This window comes from Ruditapes philippinarum, unplaced genomic scaffold, assembly GCF_026571515.1.
Source record: "Ruditapes philippinarum isolate M1 unplaced genomic scaffold, ASM2657151v2 ctg718_1_1_1_1, whole genome shotgun sequence".
Taxonomy (NCBI): Eukaryota; Metazoa; Mollusca; class Bivalvia; order Venerida; family Veneridae; genus Ruditapes; species Ruditapes philippinarum.
In genome coordinates, this window is record NW_026865965.1 from 195,240 (window position 1) to 200,089 (window position 4,850).

At 33.5% G+C, this 4,850-nt stretch overlaps 1 long non-coding RNA gene across 1 annotated transcript; it reads right to left on the reverse strand.

Annotated features, from left to right (window-relative positions):
- Positions 1 to 407: 407 nt before the first annotated feature.
- LOC132730881 (uncharacterized) lies at positions 408 to 2,642 on the reverse strand. Its single transcript, XR_009625808.1, has 2 exons — positions 1,546 to 2,642; positions 408 to 526 (listed from the first exon to the last, which is right to left on the reverse strand). It is a non-coding gene; the product is annotated as an uncharacterized LOC132730881 (long non-coding RNA).
- Between the last annotated feature and the right edge of the window lie 2,208 nt (positions 2,643 to 4,850).

The window sequence follows — 4,850 nt, forward strand, 5'->3', positions numbered from 1 at the left end:
TGTTTGTCTGAAATAGAGGGCATTTTTATAATCTTTAAGGTTTCAAATTTATTAAGTTTCATTTAAATTAGACCAAAAATGTTCTAAGATTTGACTTTATGACTTAGATTTTGGCCCCTTCATGACTTAATTTTGAACATGTTCTAGATTTCATAGAGTTGAACATTTACACTAACTTTAATGAAAAATGGGCCAAAAATGTGGCCTCTAAAGTGTTTGCATTCTTTTTCTAAGATTTGACCTAGTGACATAGTCTTTGACCCCACATGACCCAACCTTGAACTTTGCCGAGATTTCAGCCAAACATTTTGACCAAGTTTCATGGAGAAACGACAATTATAGCTCAACACAAAGCTACAAAAAGAACTGACATAATTTTCTTAAGCTAAGTTGCATGGTGTACTCACAATCTGGTGCACTTTCCTGAAGAGCCTGGATAGGAGCAGGAGCCTGGATGGGAGCTTGAGTCGGGATATATAGGAGCTTGAACCTTGATAGAAGCTTGGGCATGGATAGAAGCTTGAACCTGGATTGTTTAAAAATTAATTATTTAGTAGCACACCTTAACAAAGATTTCCAACATATATTTTTGATAGATAAAACAGTAGGTTGTTTTTAATTCTATTGGAACAAAAATGGTACTGATTTTTTTTTTTTTTTTTTTTTTTTTTAAACACATTATTTTCTAACAATTCTGCTGGTACTAAGTCTATCAAACTAATCTTGCAATTATGGTGGGGAATCACGTGATATGGAGACCGCATGACATGGTATTGCAGCAATTGATAATCTTTCAGATTCTGGTGTCCATGTGAGAATTTTGTCAATATCTTTGTTTAACACAAAAATATTTTGGAGTATGCGTAACTGACAGGACTTGCAATAGCCCCCAGCAACATTATAAACAATATTGTGCTTTTTCAGGAGAATCCACCAATTTTAAGTTTAAAGGAACATAATGCTTTTGTGAGTAAAATTTCAATTACTGAATAAACATATCATACTTATCCTCATATTGAAGAAAATGGCTCATTTCTGCATTACTATTCTACAGAAATTATTTTTTCATCAAAACATACCTCCAATTATTACATTTGCGCTACATGAGCGCAATATATTTATAGCGTATTTTGAAGATTTTCTTTCATGTCTGTAAGAAATCCAATACAAATTTTTACATCAGAATTCTACTTGATGTCATTGGTGTGAAACTGAATACTCTTTATTTCAAATAAAATAGATAAATACAGAATCCCTAAAGAAAGCCCAACACGGCAAAATTGAAAATGTTGCAGGCTCGGTTTGATTGAGTTTACAAATGCATAATGGGACTTTAAAATACCATGTTACGTCCCAGGTCACCATATCAATGATTCCCCACCATGTCAATGATAAAATACACATATTTAGACCACAGAAGTGCAATACCCCTTATATGTTTTGTATGGCTTTCAGAAAAAGAGTTTTCTTTTTGGCCTCAGACTCATTTAATGTTGAGGCAATCATTTATGAAATTCAACTCATAATGTCATTGTGCCTGAATACCTTTTTCAAAGACCGTGTTTCGGACGCCTTTGCCTTGCCCCTTTTTTCTGTTGGCAGAAACACTCGTCAAATGGTCCAACCAAATGTTCACCTGTTTAAATATAAATCAATATTTTAATACATTCACATTTATCAAATAAGAACAAAGCCTTAACATAGTTTCTGCAGATTCAATTTACTTTTTATTAGAGCAAGTCACGACCGAAAAGCAATACAAGACCAATGAAAATGAAACCGACAGCCAAGATTCAAAGCCTCGTTATGACAAGCAGTTGAAACAGTAAATGATAAAAAACAATGATGGTAATACATCTGAAAAAAGGATATTATTATTTTATTTAGATCTGTTTTGACATACATTGTATTTAAATGCATTTTCTTATTTTATTAAAAATCATATTCTAACAGAGACATAGATAACAGAGTTAGGCTTCTTCCGAGCCAGTTAAAATATCACGCATGCCTGCTAAACTTAAAACTTGTAGCAAGTAAAACTTATTAACCAGATATCAAAATCAGTAAAATAATACATTTTCTGAAAACTAATGCATTTGTCTATTGCTGCAGCCTGCAGGTAAAAATATTTACAGTTCCCATTAAAATAAATGTTACATCATTTTTTAAAGAGAGTTTCTTGATATTTTTTGTTACAAAATTCATGTGACAAAAAAAATGGCTCACTTTTAACATGCAGTCATAGATGAAAGATTTACCTTTCAAAGAAATGGTATATAATATTTAAGGATCAAATGTACATCCATTAAGTTTTATTTGCTACAAAATGCCTAATTTTTCACTTTTTGATAGGCATGAGTGATATTTCAATGGAGAATATAAGAGCTGCTTATCTCTATGTCTCTGATTCTAACAAGGCTCACGGGAACTACTGACTTGGAGTCCTGTGACTTCAGCCTTTGGATTTTGACTCCCTTGCATGGATGCGCAAGCTGATCTGAATCTACACTGGTAGCATAGGTGTTAAAATAATTATAAAGTGAATAATTTATAACATAATTCTGTGTGTATGTATTCAACATCCGTTTTGTGTCACTTGATCAGTTCATTCATACTGCAGTTAAATGGATTATCTCAATCGATACGACATTTTCTGCTGTATTCGTTAATATTCTACAGGCAAAGTGAACGTTCTTTTGTGGATTTTGTATTATTAATACGAGATATGTGTCAGTTTCATGTGATTTCCAACGCCTTTCAGACTCGCAAAATAAATGCGTCTATTCGCGAAAACAGATGACAAAAATGAAAACCGCTAGGCTCCTCATAGTGTCTGGGTAGAAAACAAATGAAGAAGACAATCGCTGTATACCTTTGCAAATAAATCCCAATTCTTATCCAACAATTTTCTCTACCGTAGAAAAAATCGAAAAGTTTCATGTCTGCAACTTCAAAAACACGAATAAAAATATTGTTTTTAACAATGATGCTATTAATGAGTGACTGAAATGACAAGGTAAGTGAAAAAAATAAATGTTTTAAACCTTTTAGCTGTTAAAATGCTTTGAGCTTGCTCAGGGTGAGCTTTTAGGATCGTTGAATGTCCGTCTTTCATATTCTGTTGTCCGTCGACCGTCCACATTTGTTCGTTAACACTCTAGCGGTCACATTTTTGCCTCAATCATCATCAAACTTTGTCAGGATGCTTGTCTAGGTAATTCACGGTGCATATCCATATCAGTTCCCTCTTTGCGACATCTACTCAAACGGTACCCTCTTTGAACATGCTAAGGTCATTTTCTGCTAAAAACAAACCAGCGGTGGATAACAATCAAGTAAAATTTCATTGTAATAAGGAAAGGAAGTATGACCCGTAGAAAAAATGTATACCACGGAACATTAGAATGTTTTATTTATGTGCTGATTTGTGCTGATCTGAAAGTTTGTTTTAATGTTTTCTAGGTCAAGTTTGAATATGGGTCGCCTAGAGTAAAAAACTAGGTCACACTGCTCAAATATGGAAAAGCCTTCTTAACACTCTTTTTTGACTCAACTGTCATGAAAATTGGTCATGATGCTTGTCTAGGTAATTGCTCACATGTGTTCGATGGATCATGTGAGCAATCTAGGGCCATCTTGTTTCTTATTAGCGTTTAACCATTACATAAAAATAAAACCCTAGGATGGAACTTATTCAATACCAGGGGTTTAAATTTGAACAAATTTGGTAGATGTTCACTATGTCATGTCTCATACAAAATATCAAAGCTGTAGGTCATGCAGTTCTGAAGAGGAATTGAAAGAAGTGTACTAGGTTTGCTTTATGTAAAGTATCAAAGTTCTTGGCCTTTCAGGCTAGGTGATGAAGAGGTTTTTTTCTCACTATAAATCTCTATACAAAACTATGTGTAGGGTATGGTCATTTTGACGTAGGATGTCATGATTAAAACAAATACTTCAATTTTCACAGGTGCATTAGTCTTGGGCAGAAGATAACACTTATTGAATTAATGGTTAAAGGTCAAAGTCACGTTGACCTTGTACCTAAAAAGGGTACTGGCCAATAACTCAACAACCTCTTTTGTCACTAGGTCAACCTGTAAAACATGACTCATTGGCTGTCGAACGTGGGCAAACATGTGTTACAAGCATATCCTGTTCTCTTTATCTTTGTTATATATGAGTTTTTCTTGACCTCGACACATAAATGCACTTTGCGATAACATTTTTGTATATCTTAGTTTCTTAGCCACAATTTCCTATTTTTTTTTAATTTCAACGTCAAATTTACACAGTAAATGTCCTATAGCTAATGTCCAGCATGACTGGTGGAGCAAACAACCTTGACCACTCTGCCAGAGACACGTCTTTCCTTCAGTTAAGACATTAAAGAAGATTTTGTTGAACTTGACCGTGATCTTAATGCTTTTACCTGGCCTTGACCTAACTTTGACCTTGCACCTAATGGTCAGATAAGAGAATTTTACTAAAGAAAGGCCATAACTTTTAGAATAAAACTAACATATTTAGGAATTCAAATATGACTTTGACCCATAAATGACATTGACTGTCAAAAATATTGAATTTAGCTAAGACTGTCATCACGTTGTTTTCTATTTATGGATTTAGTTGATAATTTGGCACAACAAGCATGTTTAATAATTCATAAAGGGTCTTGACCTTTATTTGATAAAACATCTTTGAAGTTTGCTAAAATTGTCATAGTTTTGTTATCTATTTACATATTTGATTCATGAACAAAAGAACACATAATGACAAAACCGACATTATTCTGATATGACTTCGGCCTTTAACTGACCATTACCTTCAATGTTAAACAATTGAAATTT